The sequence below is a fragment of the Malurus melanocephalus genome, unplaced genomic scaffold (assembly GCF_030028575.1).
Source record: "Malurus melanocephalus ecotype Western Australia unplaced genomic scaffold, MMel_1.1 scaffold_39, whole genome shotgun sequence".
NCBI classification, from domain to species: domain Eukaryota; kingdom Metazoa; phylum Chordata; class Aves; order Passeriformes; family Maluridae; genus Malurus; species Malurus melanocephalus.
Window position 1 is genome coordinate 966,764 of NW_026623271.1, and position 19,443 is coordinate 986,206.

Below are 19,443 nucleotides of genomic sequence, written 5' to 3' on the forward strand. Positions count from 1 at the left end.
AGGATTTGTTATGTACTGCCTACAAAAAGACATTGCATGAGGTATGAAGAGAGCTTTTGATTCCTTTTAGCCCTGTCATTTGTCTATTCCCTTGAAGTCTTCATTTAAAATTATTTATGCAAAATGAAAGAGAAGTGCAGCAGAGCATCTAAGTTGGATTTGAAAATGTTTTTGAAAATGGACAGTGTGTTAAGTCACAAGAACAATTAGAAAACAATTCTTAGGAACTTCTCGTCTGCATAACACATGCTGTGTTACTTCATGAGATGATTCTGGGCTTGCATTACTTGTACAAATGGAACTCAGTGGTGTCTGACCCCATATCTTGGGGTTTAGCCCTAAAGTCTGCCATAATGTAGAAATTTTGGGAATCTTCTGTCTCAAATTTTAGGCTCAATACCTTAATTCCAGGTGGTCCAAAGCAGCACTCTAAGAAAGATAGATAGATCCCCAAGAAGGGTGGCAATAGGGAGGAGAAGGTGGCCTCCAACAGGTAGCTTAGGCTGCCAAAATGTGGGTGCAATTCACCTGCATGAACAGAGGTGTCCAGTGCCGTTAAATGTTCCAGGGATTCCACCCAGCCTCCTCCCGCCTTTCCAGGCAGCCCTCTCTTGTAGGTCCTGTGTGGTACCTGCAAGCCACGTATCTCAAATGTGAAAGGTGCCAAAGACAGTTGCAAATGGCATTAAACAACTGCTTAAACAACCTCATTCCTCCTTTAGCAAGGAGGGTGTTAATAGATTTTTGTTTTCCTTATTGTCTACCAGAGCAAGCAGTGATTGATTAATTACTGTAATAATAATCTTTTTCTGACAATTTTAAGGATATTTTTTTACCCTAACCTAATTCAAAACTCACATTTGTGGTTTTATGAATACTTAAAAAGAAGCAACAAAAGTCCTTTTAAAATTAATGGGCTTAATTCTCTCTCATTTAACTATTCAAACAACAACATTATAAGAAGCCTGATGACTGAGTTCAACCATATACTGGGGATTATAAATTCATTTCCATCTCTAGCACTTACAATATTTTGCGTCATATATTATTGGTAGCCATAAAGAATATGCCAGTATTAGTATAGAATAAGTAACTTGTTTGCTTTCCTATGATGAGTTTTCTTCAAAATTAATTTTGAAGTGAGTCACTCATTTTTTTTAAGTCCACATATTGCACAGATATGCAGCAGGAATCTGGAAAGAATACCAATTCTTTCATAACATCCATATTTATACACAGGAGACAATTAATAATGTCATTTTGAAAGAAATTCACATTTTTGGACTATATTTTGGTCTGTGTTATCAGTCCCAAGAATGATAATGTGTGCTTGCCCCTTGAAACAGTAAAATACTGGACACATAAATAGGTGAAATTCTGGGCTATGTAAGTGTGCCACATAATCTTCTGCAGGAGASAGTATATTAGCACGTCTGCTTATGTGTGGTAAGTTTTTTCTAATATTTAAGCCATTAGAGCACCAGCACCAGCTACAGGAAGCTGAAGATATTTGATTAGAGATGGCTGAGGTCTGCAGGTGTCCAGCCATGCCAGATTCCACATGTACAGCACTTCCTGTCTTTTATCCAGCTATTTCACCTTTTACCACATTCTTCCTATAGTTACCATTTTGCTTAACCCAGAAACCAATGGTGAAACAATTTGATTGGAAGGGAGGGCATAATGGAAATATGGTCTATGATAATATAAAAATCTGTCTCTTGTGGACTAATGCAASACAAACCATAAACACAAGATATACACAGCTTGTTTAGCCTAAGCCACCAGCCTCAGTCTCTTTTATAAAAAGAGTAAATGGAGACATTCCCGTGCTCAAAGGTGCTATATCTTTTAGCAGAAAATGAGATCATGCAGAAATCAAGAAATATGGTAAATTAAAATGTGAAAGAGTAAAGGTGAGAAAGCAAAGAGACTATTTGGACACAAATTATTCAAGTCTGTTCAGTCTCATATTTCCTATTAGTTCAAGGTCTGACTCCATGGAAAAAATGGCCACAAAGGCCAAAAGCATAGASAAGGATACTGAAACTRTGTCATATTTACTTCRATATGCAAAATACAAAGGCAGAAGAAATGTTAAATGAGTTATTCTGCCCACTATTACATCCTAATACACCTTTATCCAATTTTACTGTTCATATTGTCATAAACACTTGTTTTTTATGTCACAGTTTCTAGGAAGCCTGTAAATTCATTCTTCAATCTGAACTTCATCATACAAAATCTGCAGGTTCTGCTACAAGGATATTTAATGTAGACCAGGAGATGATAAATATATTGTCATAATCCACRCATTTATTAGGAGAGGTTTTGTAAGTTTTTCAAGTTGCCACTTGAATGAGCAGTGTGCACTGAACTTAGTGGTTGCCAAAAATGCTGCAGTTGCAGAAATTATTTTTCTTCTATCAAATGTAATTAACATCAATCTCGCATGATTTGGCTATTTGTATGAACAGACAAAAATATATATTGCAAATAATAGCCATCATCTTCTCATGCACTATTTCATTCAATAAGTAATAACATTTTGTTTCTTAAGAATGATCTATGAGGTCACAAAGAGGTTTTCACTGTGTAAAGAGATGACAGGGAAAGTGAAAATTTCATATTGTATGATGAAAATAATCTGGAGCTGTACTTTTCAGTTCAGTCGGCCATGCCACTTGATTTTCTTTGGTGTTGGCATATAGGGCTTTATTATACCATTCAATTATCAAAACCAAAAGTAAATATTTAGTTGCATTTCAGTTTTTTATTTTCATTTTGTATTAAAAATTTAGTAGATTAAGAATGTATATTCACCTCTACYTCCACATTTGTGCAACCAAATACAATCTGTATCTATATTAAAATCTGAGAGTTCAAAAATTCCACTAATTTTTGCCTTTGAYCATTTTTGAGAACAAATTTTAAAYACTTTGAGAATTTAAGAATAAATTAAGTGGTGAATATTAAGATACAATTTAAGAATKAATTAACTATGAATTTTAAATACAATTTCTGCTGTATATTTAGAATGGGAAATATTTTTCTTGACAGCAAATAKTTTGCTTGAACAAATTAGTTTACATCTATGTATCTAAATTTCACCATCAAAAGAAGAAATAGTCATTTTAGAACAAAGTCGTATAATTATTGAAGTTAGCAACTCCCATCATAACTGGTAAAAATTTTAGCCAAGAGAAGCCTAATGGAGTTCAACTTAAGCTATTAAGGCGAAATACTGTCAAAGTKCAATTGTGCAATATATATTAAAAGAGAAATCTGTGCTCAATCGCAYATGGATCAATATTTTTGTCAGTTCTCTGAGTTTTATCATTTGATGCATGGCACGAAGCAAAAYTATCCAGAGTTGCATTAGAGATGACAAACTATTTCCAGGCATATAAATCATATTTGAGGAGCTTTGCGAACCTTTAACTAATGGGGAGTTGCAGAGGCATTTGAGGCAATTTATCAGAAGTTCACTTCTAAAGCATCTTTCACTGTCTGTTGCCAGGATCAGGATATTAGCACAGAGGCACCTCTCATCTGACCCTGTTTAGCTGCTCACACAGACTTTGTAAGAAGAGCAARGTTTATTCCAGCACTTATGCAACTGCTTCTTTGTAATTGATGATTCTGACATTTAAAAAATTGCTTGTTTGCTTAAAGACCTGTAATGAAAATTCCTCAAYGACATAAGGAGCACTTTTCTGACCAGGAGGCGGTCATGAAATGAACCCTGATAGAAAGTGAGAAGCCCCTGGAACAATTCTTCCAGCCTGTTCTCTTTCTGCCCCACAGAAGTCTTCTCCCCTCCAGCAGTCGCTCAAGTGTGATGTTGTCTCTGAGTGATGGGTGGAGATGGAGCTCRAGGTGTCCCTGGGTGTGCAGCAGCRGGAGCTGCCTGGGCACCACTCGCTCCTCCTCAGCTCCTCCTGCAGCAGATGCCAGCAGAAAGCTGTGCCCCTGAACACTCTGAGCACTCTCTGCTGCCATGCCCAGATAGGTGAGGGCTGTGTGCAGGAGCTTAGACAAATTCTCGGTGTGTGGAGCTTTGGTGTTCTAGCAGGTCTCATGCAGGCTGATGGAGAGGGGAGGAGAGGGTCCAGTCTCCAGGGACTGTGTGCAGGACTGGGAGAAAACTGGCTGGACTGGGATATGCTGGAGTTAAAGATGAGATCATTTGTTTTTKTTCTGCAGGGAGGCAGGGAGAAAAGGCAGTAATTTTATGCTAGAAATGGCTGGAGAGTGGGTGTTTCTATGCATGTGTGAGAGTGTAGGAGGCTGGAGGGGGAAGGCAAGGTAGTAAGGAAAAGAAGAAAGGAGCTCTGCAAGAAGGGTCTGAGAGCAGTGATGTGAGTACAGATCTTTTAAACACTGGCAGTTTCACTCTTTTTGATGTATTGCTTTCTTCTTCAGCTCCAAATGGAAGTAAATTAAAATTCTTTGTATTAAACTAATCTCTTCTGCATTAAAATCAGCATAATTGCAGCATTTACTGAGAATTTCTTTGCCATACTGAGCATCATCTGTAGTACTGCTGGAGAAAATTCAGATAATATTGGACACCCTTTCTTGATAGGTATTCCTTGAGAATTTATTCATAGGCTAAAAGTCAGTCATGAAGCATGGTGGATTAAGCTGCTGCTCTGTTATTTGTGATCTCTTCTATCCTACCTTTACATAAACGAAATAGGATGCCTCAATAAGCAAAGGCTATCAGCAGTTCATSATTATTGGCCTGAAATCATGCCTTTGAATTCTTCAAGCCCATCAGTTCTGAAGAAAYTGTCAGAGCTAAGCCTGTAACATGGTGAAGAGCTGAAAGAGAAAAAAAATTGGTTGTTTTGTACTGGAGTGATTAAAAAAAAAGGCAGGAGGAAAATATGGGAAACTGGAAAATGAGGAAATTGAGGTAATGATGAGAACCTGACAGTGCTTTCTTTTAAGGGGGAAGTCAAGAAACATCAATGTATGGGAGTGAAAGACACACTAGATGTGTGGGGCAGCRTTAATCATGCCTCCATCACTAGTGTGTTTCCAGGACTGTTCTGATTTTGGGCAGAGCTTCAGCCAGTACTCTTGGGACTCGTCTTGTTTGCTGGAGTCTGGTTGACTTTCCTCCACTGAATCCTCTACAGAAGTTTGTGAGCCACAAGGCAGCCTGGTGTGCTCAGGAAGGTTTTACTCAGGCAACTTAAGAGGAAGACATCCATCCACAGCAGAGACACTGCCTCCTGTCAGAGCTCATCAGTTGAGAGTAGATTCCTCAGTCAAATTCCRCAGGAAATTCATGCAGCACTGCTGTGCTACACGTGGTATCAAAATATTGAGCATATTTATGTGTATATACTTTTAATATCATTTTAGAAAGCTGTTTTACTTTAGTGTGGGAGAGTCGTTCTAACACAGATAAAAGTTGAAAACACTCATCTGTGTCTGGTCATTTTCCAGACARGTCAGAATGGCAACATCATTACTCAGGTCTCAAAAAAGCTTCCTTTTTTTTTGGTAGATTTTCTTTAAAAATCTATTTAGTCGGTTCTGTTCCAATTATTTTCTGCATATCAGACAAGAGTATATTTTTTTAGGCCAAATTTGATTGCATCAAAAGAAAATGCTGTTGACTGTTATGTAAGAAATTCAAGTGTTTCTAGCACAGTTCCTATTTATAGAAAAAAATAGTTCTGAATTGTTCGGGGAAATAGGGATAATAAGAAGAATTGTACTTGAGCAATTGTTTATATAAAAAATTCTACTCCAGCCAAGGTGTTTAGCAGATAGATTTTTATTTTAAACTGTGCCATGTTGTAAATACTATATTTYGATAGTCCGTTCAGTTATGAAAGCAGGATTGTGATACTTTAATCATTTTATTTGCTACAAGAATAATGAATTCATCTTTGCTAGGGCATAGTGCTTGTCATTTCAAGTCAACTGGAAGTAATATTTTTCAAAAAGTGTTGGGGGATATTTAAAAAATAATCAAATTTAAAGTATTATGAGTTTAAGAACATTCAGTGAAGAAACAAAATCACATTTCTAATTTTTTGAGGGTTTTTTTAATTTAAATATTCCAGARCAATTGCCACAAACTGAGAAAATCCTCTACCTAACCCCAAGCTAGGTGTGCTGAAGATGTATCTCTGTGTATCATGAGGGGCTCCATTTACAATGATCGGCCTGGTCTCAGGGATATAGGATTTCAACTTTTCCACATWAAAATATATCCACACTTAGATGTTAGTCTCATTTTGCATGTGTGTGTCARAATCAGGAGCTAATTTTTTCTCCAGTATGAATTCTGTGCTGAGCCTGCTTTACYATGGGCTGACAGAAAAAGCCGGGCTTTCCCTGGTTTGGGTCTTCAGTTAAGTTGTGCAGGAGTGGCAGTGGCCATGGCCAGCTATATCACACTCTCCCTCTCCCTCTGTCTCTCTTTCTCTCTCGCATAACTGGAAAACACAGCTGTGGGAAACAGCCAGGACAAGTATGGGAAAAAGGAGGGACTAGAACAAAGACCCTATAGCAAAGAATAAAATACAAAGCTTGATCTCAATAAAAACTTTATCAAAATCTCTCTGCACAATGCAAACACAATGGAGACAACAGAGACAACCTTTAATCTACCATTTTCTAAAAGATTACCCCAAATTTGGAGTGTATAATAGAAATCATAAAAGACTCTTGAAACAATCTCTGTCTGAGTCAAGACTGGAAGGAGAAAGTCAGTGTGTTCAGTCAGTTTGTGACAGCCTTCTCTGGTAATGCTTCCAGCCCTGTCCAGGTGACAAGCAGAGTGATGCATAATACCTGTACAGTATAATTGCATCTACTTTAACAGACTGCAGCAAGATTTTTGCTCTTTCTTGCAGTGACAGCAAGTTCTTCTCCCAAAYAGTAGAAATTACATGAGATACAACCCTTGTCGCCTCTGTTTGCATCCTGCAGTAGCAGGGTTTAGGGACAGGCTAAATAGCAAACTTTCTCCTTCGGGGTAATTTAAATTTCTCATACGCCATAGCCTTGCTATTTTATTGCTATTAGTAATGGAGTTARATATTCTCTGTCCTGTTTTATCTGTTTGAAAAAAAAATCACATTAAGCGCATATAATTTTCCTTCCTTTTTCTTTCATTTCTTTGTATTTCAGTCAATTTGATGCAACAGTATTATTCTTCCATTAGGTGAAGGCACACCTCRTATTTTTGTGTTTGAATTAGGCAGTGTGTCTGGCTTTTAATTTGTGAGAGACTTGAGGAAATTGCAGAATGCTCATGTAAATAATTTCTCCTTTAACTGTTTTTAATCTCTTTCACATCTTGTTGGTATCTAAGCACATCTGGGTCTTATTTAGGTATTCAAAATCCCTGTTATGCCTCAAGAGCATCCTTCCCAAATGGATTTTTTATTTGTGCAAGTGAAAAAGAAGAATATATTATCAGTCATCTTAAACAGTCTTGCTTTTGCACATTAAGTACACAATATGACCATACAGACAAGTACTCATTCTATTTYTCATAGGTGGGGGGAGGGCAAGAGTCCTTTGAAAGAAGAAATGAGAGTGGGTAAGAGAGAGCTGAGAAAATATTTCATTCTAATCCATAGGGGAACCTGCATAGACTCCAGTGGAAGAGAAGTACATCTATTATGTGCAAACATTTTTTCCCTGTGCATGCAGAAGCCTTACAATTGGACCTAAACCTCTTCTTTTATATTACTCATTTTAATTATGATTTTTTTTTAATGACAGGACAAAGCCATTAATAGATTTGGAGAAYATGTTCTTTGTAAAATTATCTATGGATTGGCAAAGACTGCAAATACAGAACTGCCTTTCAGCTTCTTTGCCCAGTATGGGGAACAGTAGGCACTGATATCAGAGGGATCGGTCTCACAATTTCTTCATTTCGTAGTATTTCTCCTTCCATTGCTGCCAGTATTGTTTTTTCTCTATTTCCATGTCACTTAACTGACATTATCAGTTCCACTCGTCCCTTGTGCAAGTCTGGCTTTGAGGGGCTCGGGTGCCATGGGGCTCTTTCTGGTAGCAGCAGCCCAGAGTTGGACAGGGGCAGATGCTCTCTGCTCTGTCAGGGTGAGGGTTGTCCTGTGCCTTCAAACCCAAGTGAACACAACTGGAAGAAAMTGTGCCACCCCTGCTTACCAGAAGCTCTGCACCAGAGAAACAGCCATGCTTGTTGTTCTATAAATTCCAGATTGCCTCAGAATCCAAAACATGYTCTCCAGTTTTGAGAGTAGATGGACGACGTATTCTCCTTCTAAATCAGTACTGTTTTTGAAGATAGCTGAAGATRTATGAATAAGTGTGAAAATATGCATACTTCTGTTTTCCAAAAGTACATTTTAGATGAGTTCTACTAGGTGGAACTGTGGTATTCAGCTTTTAGTTTGCAGCTCATTGCAATAATCTGGGAGGACAKTGAAGTCAGGGAACGAAAATATGGTCATTGCAAATATCAAAGCTACTGTCCCCTCTATTTATGGTGTCTGTCACATAACAAATAAGCACACTGAGATGCATTCACACTAGTTATCCCTACCATATTGAATAATTCATAGAAGTAGTGTTAGAAATTGTGCTATAGGGACATTAACAACATGGTATCAATTTTTTTTTCCTTAAACCCCTTCCACTGTCCCAGTTAATCAGAATACTCCTTGCCATGGGAATGCTAGCAGTTCTGTTAAAATAGTTTTGTCATAAGAGATACAAATATACATATTTTTGGAAGGATAGTGGAAAGACTGGGTAGTTTCTTTCTCAATGAAAATGATAAAACTCTTCAGGATTTGCTTCTTCAAAGTGTTTAGTTGGAATTCCACTTATTCATTAACCTTGAAAGCCTTGACAATGTTTCAGTAACAATTTACTGTAAGGCTCACTAGACATTTAATACATTGATTGATTGGTTCATCTTTATGTATGTAAAATTTTTCAAGACTAAACAATTTTGGGACTCCTTGCTGCAAACAGATAAAGGACTGTCAGTTTCAAAATTATGCAATTCGTTCTTCTAAATATTAATTGAAATTGAAAAATAGAAAAAATCKAAATATAATTGAAAATAGTTGATACTTAATATATCAACTATTAATGGTATAAATTTATGAAAAAAATTGTGATTATAATATTTAGCACATTGTTATCAATTATTGTAAAAGCTTGTTCTGTTTATGAATTGGTTTATTGTTCTATGAAGAGGTATAAAGTCTCCTTGCTATATCATCATAAAAGCCACAAAATCAAACTACACTAGATCAAACAAACACTGAATTCATTCACTCAGCAACACTTAACTTTGCTGTTAGGGCAATATTATTTATGGTGATATCTCTCGTTAGTGTCAGCAGCCCCATCTTTGGTTTGAGTGACTCACAAAGAAAATTTTGGGTTTCTTTTCTGAACTTACAGTTTGTAATAAATGCAGAGAGAGTTAAAATAGACAAGAAGCCACACTTTCATTTTTATACCCAGAGTTGTTTGGCTTTTTTAAGTTTGMTGTTAGGTACCTGAGTTTCTCTAATTATGATCCCCATTGGAAATAATGACTGTAATTTCATGTATTTCTAAAAATTGCAGGTGACATATAAGCACTTGACAAAAAACTGTGGGTTTTGTCTGAAAATAATTGCATAAAAGACTGAAAAATTAATAATTTCATACTTGAAATGCCATAAGAAGCAGAAAGAACAAAATGAGTTCTAATGTAAATTGCCCTCCATTTTAAAAGCATTAATTTTTGGAGCARGATTCACTGTGTATTCCAATTTGTTTGTGCCTTCCTGAGGCAGGAGAGGGCTCTTGGACAGGCAGCTAGTTGGGGTATTTTTGAAGACAGAAGACCAAGRCATTCAGTGCACAGCAATTTCTGCTTCCTCCATCATCCTGCTGCTGGCATTCATGTCTCACATTCCTGCTGCTCCTTCCATTCCTGCACCCCACAGGACACAAATTCATCCTTTGCTCACCCTCAGTTATCTCCTGTCTCCAGTGTGCTGCATCCATTAACTCATGGCACTCTTGCMCTTYTTTGTGCACTTCCAACACGGCATTTCCAAGGAGGTTCATGGAGAGGCTGTCCCACTTCCCACCATTTTTACAGGCTTTCCAAAGAAGAGGAAGTTGTGCATACAATATCCTTGAGAGAACTTTTCCATGGATCACCTTTTACTACTACAGCTACCATCTTCAGTGGGATGGCAGACTGCAGTTTGATCTCAGATTTTGATGGGCATAAAAGCAATCTCAGGACAGATGGTGCCACCTACTTTGTCAGGAGCAAGATAGAAATGTTGTATGGAAGCAAATGGCATTAAGTGGTAGCCTTTTGAGGAAAAAATTAAATGCAATGGTAATTTTGGGAAGGGCTTTCTMATTACAGGCCACCCATGGGGTGATTCATGGGAAACATTAGGAGATGGCAGGCATAGTGTGAGGCTGCTTTTTCATRGTCTGAACAAATAGTCTGATACAGCACCACAGTCATTCATAATAACACATTTTAATTTACTTTTATTCATTAGCTAATTAACTGATTAGTAAATTTAGACTCCAGAAAATTAATTCTTTTCTGAAGAGCTAGATATGGTRTGTTCTCATACACAACAGGATTAATGCCTCTTTATATATAAGATCTGGGATTTGATTATTGAACAGCAGCTGCATTCATATTGCAGCATAGTTTGTGGCAAGTGTTGGGATCCAAACATTAAGCTGAACCCTTGCACTGCACTGGAAAATGATGGAGTATTTGCCTTGCAATGACGTTGTTATTGGTCATATATTTACTACAATGGAAATGAAGGCCTTACAATATTATGACTCCTTAGTGCTATAAACCATACAAGAGAGACACAAATTCTTCTCTCTCAAAAAGCTTACAAACCAAACCAGAAAACAGACAAGGTGGATGAGACACACAGGAAGGAAGAATARCTAGTGGGAGATTGGATAATCCTCATAAAAGGAGAATGTGTTTCTTAGCCATAAAACTGTAAGGGTGGAAAGTGACCTTTTCCTAACTATTATAAGGCTGGAGTTTTCCGTATGTTATAAAGCAGTTTTAAAGAAGGAGCTTGGTGGCACTTTTTTAAATGATTTTGCCTTCTTCTTACAAAAAAAAAATACTATGCAAGCTAAATTTTGTAGTTTATACTCAGTGTAGTATTCAGAAATGAGCTGAAAGAATAATTATTCAGTGGTGAAGGTGTTAAATTGTTTTGCAAAGAGTAAAAATATATTGTCCTTGAAAATGAGTGCTTGGCAATGAAAGAGGCTCTAGAGATATTAAGGCAACCAACRTTTGCTCAGAAGGAAGGTCAGTTTGATAATACTTTACCCTCTATTAACCTGGAAAAATGCTGTAAAACCTTAGAGAACCTAAAGGAACTCTATTATTTATCTTTACCATGCAATTTTAAAGCAAGTAATATATTTATACATACCCAAAAAAAAAAACTATTGAGCACATCTTTTGGTATAGAATATATGTGAGAAGCTCTCGGAAGTTAATTTCTTTTGTTGATGATTTTACTATCAAAAAAAAAGAAAGATAATATAGAGGTAATACATAAGATAAGCATTTATCAACTAAAATTTGAATGGCCTTCATAAAACTCAAACTACTTATATACTAGCCTTAAATTTGTATAAGACACTTGTTGATGAATTTGTAATCAAATATGGCTCCATTTCAAATGCACTGAGGTTTTTATATGTAGTAGACTATTAGTAAAAATCCACTTATTTAGCTGGAAATTATTTCACTGTTTTGATACATTTAATTTCTGCTTGATAAAATGCTCCTTGTCTTTAATTTTGCACGAAAGCATTAATCTGAAGTGAACCAGACTTCTTTTGAAATATCTGCCTCTGAAAGTGCTGACCTTGTAAACCCAGTTGATTACTTTCAAGATGCAGCAAGATTTGAGGATTTATGTATGGGTACAACTAGAAGTGCATATATAGATATTCTGATTTTCTGGTTTGGCATGACAGGAGAAGCTYCAATAACTAGGATGAAGTGGTGAATGAGCACACATTTCATTACAACTGGCAGGATTAAGGACACAAGATGTTTAATCAGAGTCAGATTTTTTGGCATGACGTTTGGTAGTGAATTTATAGCATAAAAAGTAGCATCTGGGACAACAGTAAACACTTCTTTTGAGAGAATGTGGATGCACAATATTATTATTATTATTATTATTATTATTATTATTATTATTATTAATTGATCTTGCTAATCAATAGATCAGAGCAGCACCTTCAGATCTGGTGCCTGGCGTTTGGCTCCACATCCATGGTTTGGATCTGAAATAAGCTCTCTGACTGCTGGCAGATCACACTGATCTCAGTCAGCAGAATGTGGACATGAGCAATGAATACACAAAACATCCACAAATCAAAGCTTTAAGTCGTAGCTGGAATTAAATTAATAACCTGACTGATAGTCAAATCTGATTTGAACCAGTCTCAGCGAGTCAGCTGGTGAATTAGGCACGTGGATGAACATTGTGTGAGTGTAGCAAGAAAAACAGAGTATTGATCAAACAATGATGAAAAGCATAGTTTTACCAAATAGTTATAAAACTGACCCACTTATGGCAGTWATGCCCACTTCAGTTATAAGGAATCTCCTTGGAAACCATAATATCTCTAAAATAGAAATGAATTTTCAAGTTKTACCTCTGTAGATTTTAAATGGAGGCTAATCCTACTCATCTATCTTTGCACATGTTTTTTAAGCGTCCAACAAACTGCTGTTACTTTCACAAATTACTAATTTAGTATGTGATTAGTTATTCTTGTCTTCATGGTGCTAGCATTACTCAAAGAAATAAAATAGCTCTATTTTAACCRTTTCAGTTCACAACATGACTGCCTATTACTAAAAATTCCCAGTAACAKGTATATATATTTCAATATCTAAAGGCATTTGTCACTGTGCTGCAGTGTCTTTATAAATGCTCCATGTAGTTCCTCACTCATCCATCTCCCTTTTTCCTTCCGGGCAGTTTATGTCAGGATTCAGCAGAGGCAATGGTGTGCAGTCAATGCTGCTGAAAATGCCTTCCACCAGGGACAGGTGGCACATTGCCAGGGTTCCCAGKCGGGCACAGGGGCTGCTTGCTATTTACATCGTGCTTTTCCATACCCTTATGCCTTTAGGCTGCCAGGAGGCTGCCTGGGCTACATTCCTCCTCCTGGGAGCCATTACCTAGATAAATGTGATGCGTTGCCTACAGAAATAAAATGTGCGTACAAAAGCAAATGTGTTGTAAATTTTGACCTCCTTTTTCTAARGAAAAGGAAGGGTTTCATTCCTACATGAGCCTCTGCTCACAGTGACACCTTTCAAAGTGATCCCAAATAGCTATGCAAACATGGCATACATTTTTTATCTTGCTCTTCAGATCCACTGATGTTCTGTCATGCAGTTCATTCACACCAGGCATTTCAGGATGCACAAGTAGTTCCTGCAAGCAAAACTTAGACAGAACAAGCTTACATAATTTGTAAATAAAAGGCTGCCTTGAAAATTGAACCTATTTCTTTTTATGTGCTCTTGCCTCCAATATACTTGCCAACTTTTAAGTAATTACTTTTTTTTTGTAAAGGAGCAGTTTTAACATCCTTGCTATACTTTCAGATCCTTGAAGAAGTGAAAAACTGTTTCTAGGAAGAAAATTTAACTACTCTTTACTTTATGACCAGCATTGATTTAAGTATGCTTTTGCTATTGCATTACTTACATTTTTTAATCTACAATATTTTATGTTTACTGGGTCAGCAAATAATCAAGGTATTTAGATTTTTCTGGAATATATTTGATTTCTCTCCCAAATAAATGCCTCTATTTCAATAGCTTTTACCACTATATGCAAAACACAAATAAAACGGAAATAGTTTCTTCTACTAATGCACATCTGCCCAAGTGTAATTACTTGATATATGCTGGTTAAGCACAAAAATTTTGAATAGACAGCTTTTTAATTAGGCATATGCATTGGGTCACAGTAGAATTAAAATGGGTTCTAAAAAATTGATTGTATAAAAATGGCACCTGCTTACTCAACAGATCTGAGTCTTGGGTAGAGTTGCAGACAAGTGTCTGTGTCACATATTTGTGTTGGCCCCTGAAGCAAAGTTTAGAGCCAGTGTGCTCAGTCCTTCCAATGATGGGAACAGATTTTAGCCCAAGTTAATCACTCCAACAATGTTGTTTTGTACAAGTAGAAGTACTGGCTCAAATRTGACAAACAGATGATTTACATCTGTTGCTCAGGTTTCAGTAAGAGGAAAATCTAGGCCTATCTTATGCCAGTTTCAGTGCCTGAATGCCTAGGGATCCATTTTGGCTTGACTTTTTGTCTGATTTAAATAAATAGTAAATAATAATAATTAATGATTAAATAAATAATGATTTCTATTACCCTGATTTTTCCCCTGAACTTCAGTTTCCAGAGTTTAGTGAGTGAAAGCCGGATCTGTGGAGAGTGGTTGCCTGTCAGCTTTGCTGAGTTTGTCACACATGGGTAAAACTTTCCCTCTGTGATGAAGACTGGGAAATGGTTTCTCCATGCCAGTATGAGCAGTGATATTTTAATGGATTATTCAGTGTTCTCACATACCAGCAAGTGGTCCTGAAACTGTTTCTAAGTGCACAGGCAGCTGACTATTGTGTCTCCCAGCAGCTCTTTTCATTTCACTGTGGCTGCTGCGCTAGTTTACCAGAGAAAGTTGTTACAAAACTGATAATAAAGTGGTCAGTTTTATATYTAGCTCTTTCAGTTAGTAGCTGTAGTTATTGTATGCAAGTACTTCTCYCCAGGTTGCCTTCTTGATATGTTTTAGCAGTTAATTCCATGTTTCTCTTTAGAAGAAATAAGTAAGGATTTTCTTGGCAGGTGTTTTAAGTATTTCASTACTAATATGCAAGTCATGTGACACTGCAATCTCTTTTAAGAAGCTGTTATCATTCCAAAATTTTTATTTAAAAATAAGGGTAATTTTGTACTGAGTATTAACAAAATTGAGGATTTTTTTTAGAGAAAAATCAGGCTTTTGTGAACTACAGGACCCTAGGCTTTATCTTTTGTCTGTAACCCATGCCATCAATCTTAGCAGCTAGAACTAAATAGGTTTTTTAAGGTTCTMTGGCAAGTCAGAGTCTAAAAAACAGAGAATTTCTGTTTATGCAGAACTTTTTGAAATCTTTCACATTCAAAAAAGTGCTTCTAGCCATTTGTAGCAGGTATTAGTTACTCACACARTGGATTAACACCTATGGCAAGTGGAGAGAAATTGAGTTTCAAAGTTTCAGAACATCGTTCATCTCCCTCTGTTTAAAAAGGATCCCTCACACCCTAATTATCTGCACTGCTACTTGGAATTGTATGTATAAATCAAAAAATGGCTGATTTCTAACAAATCTTTGCTTCTTTCGTGACCATCACTCACATGCCGTTGTTATTAAAATTACCCCCATGTTTCGTATCTCAGTACTGGAAACGTGCTCTGAATTTATTATGAATAGGCTCCAGTGCCAGCAATCTTGCAGCACTCTGCAGAAAGAGAAGACAAGGTCACTGCTGAGGAGTGACAGAAATATCTGGTTATGACAGAAGAGAGCGTGGGTGGGCAGGTGAAGGGAAAGCTTCAACGATGAAGTAATCATGTATTGCTACTTCTAAAACTGATGCAAAGTATGCAGACACAGAATTTAGATTATATGGGTGAGAAATGCAAGTGGGAATAAGTAATGCTGTAGCAGTTAGCAGAGTTTATGTGWGCTATAAATGCAGCAAAAAATTATGCAGCCTGAGTCCTGCAGAGCTGGTGTGTCCTGTGCTGACTTGCCAAACCATGAGCTGGCTTTAGCTCCGTTGCTATTGGCTTGTGCTGACTGCAGGGGGATAGAGAGCTGTCTCCACCCCAAATCACAGCGTTCTGTCATATTTTAAGCACATAAACCTAGCATTAAGACCTGTCAGAAAGAATGGAGACATTTCTACTGAGCTTTGAATGAARATCTAATCTGCCTTTCTTTTTCTCTGCATTCAAACTTCAAAGTTTAGTGAATTCTAATTAATAATAAGGATCACAGTTTAGTAGGCAATTCAATTTGCTGAAGTACAGCCAGAAACCTAARTGCACAAGAAACAATAATAAAAAATAAGTGAAGCATCTGCGTTCAAGTGTTGGGAACATAGGTAAGAAAATGGATGAACTTTACCTAGTAGTGCAAGATGGGAATCTAGGGGTAATGAAAACCTAGAAGAAACAATAACTGGAGTCAACTGAATAGTAYAGGTTCTTCAGAAGGGAGATAAATAGAGCTGGTAACATTGCCTGAAACTATAGGATAGTTTGTGATAAGACTAGTGATGTCAATCCCTGAATAGTCTCAAGTTACATAAGGTTGGTGTGGCCTGTGTACARTTTGAACAGGCTGGTGAAGATTAAATTGGACAGCACCTGATAGAGAGGATGTTCACCCTGGAGAAGRGAAAGCTCAGRGGGATATTACCAATATGTAAATATCTGTGCAAAGATGGAGCCAAGCTCTTTCCAGTGGCAAGAAGAGAGGCAATGGGCAAACACTCAAATGCAAGAGGTTTCCTTTGAACATCAGAAAACACTTTCCTGCTGGGAGGGTGATTTAGCACTGGCACAGGTTGCCTAGAGAGGATGTGGAGTCTAGCTCCTTGGAGGTTTTCAAAAGCCACCTGGACWTGATCCTGGGCAGCTACTTCTAAGGGATTCTGATTGAACAGGGTTTGGAGAAAATGACCTCTAGAAAGCCCTGCCAACCTCAATCATTCTGTAAGCAAATTCCAGTCATTTTAGTAAATTTAATTCTAGAAGTCAGGCAAAGTTTGATGCTTAATATAAATGTTCTGCATAACTTCAAAGATACCCACTCACTGTGAAACTGTGATTTCTGGAGGCAGACTATGGCTTGCTCAGAAAATCAGACAGGGATTATAAAGTGGATAGCTATTATGCCTGTCCATATGCACCCATTATTATTAGAAGCAGCAGAAGAGAAGAGGCAGAAAAGATGCTACAGGAACCTTTAAGGGAGTTTTCCTAAAGAAGAGAGGTTTTGAACTTGGCATTAGCATGGCACTGGCTCTGTAATGCTCTTAACTTATCTCTCTCCCTACCAAATGTTGGGTACTTCTCTCTGTGTCAGCAATGAGGAACTCTCAGCCTGGAAAAATGAGTTAGGTTTGGAGAAAGTACAGTCAAGAGATTAATTTGAAGGATTYCTAAAATTAACCCTTTTTATTCCTCCTTCCTGTCTCATGATAYGAAACTGTTTCTCCCCAGTGCAACAACACTGCAGCTCCTTTCTTCGAGCTGAATTTAGTAACTCATACYGATGTGCTAATCACATTTAACCTGTGGCTGTACTTTTTCCGTGTGGCAGTACAGCAGGTGGGTCCCAAACGGTCGTGAATTTGGCTGAATTACAGCTTCAGCATGTGCCCAGCTGTGCTATTCATGCTATACATCAGCAACCACAAAGAGCTTTAAAAATATCGATTTTTCATGCTGAAAAATTTTCAGCTTTCTCGTGAGGAATAATGCAAGGTCGTGATTTGAAGACATTCTTATCCAAGATCTTCTAGTGCTAAGTTTTGCCAGTTCAGTGACTGGGGAAAGGGTTTACCTTGGCCTGTATGTTCCCTGATTGCTCTCCTTTTGCAAAAGCTAATTTCTTCCCACTGCAGACCTATATAATGTTAACTAGTTTCTGTAATTTTCTGATATATCAAAACCATATTAAGTTTTATATCATAGTTAATCCTGTCCAAATACTTAAAGTGAAGGGCTGAAAGCACAAAAATTGCCCGACACAAAAAYTGCATTTTTCCTTTTTGCACCCTGCTAATGTATTGTAAGAGAGGATGAACAAACAGATTGGTCTCCTCCCACCACATAGCTGCATTGCCAGCACTCAGGAAAATAAAGACTGCATGGATTAAAAAGTCGCAAGGTTACTATTAAGGCATAGCTACAGAAACAGGAGCATGCACTGAAGAGCTCTCAGTTCAACAGAAGCAGCCCTGTTGTGAGCAATGTCAGCCTCACTGCTAACGTGGGAGCCAGGGATGAGAGTGCAGGTAAGATCTTTCTATACTGGGGCATGAGCAAATCAYGTTGAATTGCAGCCATTGCCACGGTAATTTGTACAGTGCATTTTTTTCTTTTAAATTTTGACTTTTGAAAACTGCTTTATTTTCAGCTGCTTGAGACAAAAGCATTGGAGTTCTTTCAGCACTGCCTATGAAGTAGCATTACTGTTTATGCTTGTTTTGAAATCTATTTATGATGCGCATTTAAGAAAGCATTTGCAGCTCCTAAGGTTTATGTGTGAAATGCTCGCAATCATTTAAACAAACTTCCTTAGCATTTTTTCCCTAGGCACCCTCTGAAGAAATCTTCCTCTGAATCAGTTTGTGCATATGCARTTAATTACTGTCAGGCTGTTTCACAGACTGATCATGTGGGAATTGACCATTTCGTTTTCACGTAGAAACAGCCTTTGCCTTTTGTTGTCACTTAGAAACAGCCCTTGCATTGGCATCTTGATGATGCTCTTATCCTCAGTTTGCTTGATTAGATATTTTGATTGAAGTACTCGAACGACATAATTTCATAAATACGCTTAAAGCAATTCCACCCAAACCACCTCATTCTCCCCTAATCATTTTCATTTTATTGCTGAGTTTTCAAATACCTTTAAAAAGCTTTGTGTTGTGATGTGTCGATTTTTGAACTGTGTATCTTGTAGACATCTCACAGTATCCTGGTGATTAACTGTAGGATAATAAGACAATCTTCACTTAGAAAAATTCTTCAGCTTCTAGAGTTCTTTAACCAAATATCCTTTTCTTCTTCCATAAAGGTGCAAATTGCTTTCAGAAAGTACAAATTGATTGTGGGTCATCAAACTACTCTGAATATTGTTTGTACTTRTCAATCATTTTTAATTTAATATGCACCTTAACCGTACATTTAAAAAATATTTATAGCTATAAAAATATAGATMTATTCTAACACCCAGAAGGAATTTGAAATGATTTCTGAACGTTTCAGTAACAGTAGATGGTTGGTGCATGGGCAATATGGAGACCCATAAATAGCCTGTTGACTTAAAGTATTCTGCTTCCATATGCTCAGACTGGTAGCTCTGCTATACATGAAACAAGATTTGGAGGTAAAGGCAGTATCCTTGGGTTTATTTGACCACCTGGTTAGGTGAAAATATCAAACCGAATTTTGTATAATTCCCTAGATTTCTGTAATAAAAAGGTGTTGAACCTACCTAAAAAAAAAAAAAAAAATTGTTGTGTCATTGTCCTTGAGCCTTTGGCTACAAAAAAATGAAACATGTCTACA

At 37.2% G+C, this 19,443-nt stretch overlaps 1 protein-coding gene across 3 annotated transcripts in view; it reads left to right on the forward strand.

The window, feature by feature from the left end:
- Nucleotides 1-19,443, forward strand: part of MAGI2 (membrane associated guanylate kinase, WW and PDZ domain containing 2) — a 691,018-nt gene that overhangs the window by 557,157 nt on the left and 114,418 nt on the right. The gene's annotated exons all lie outside the window — the stretch shown is intronic.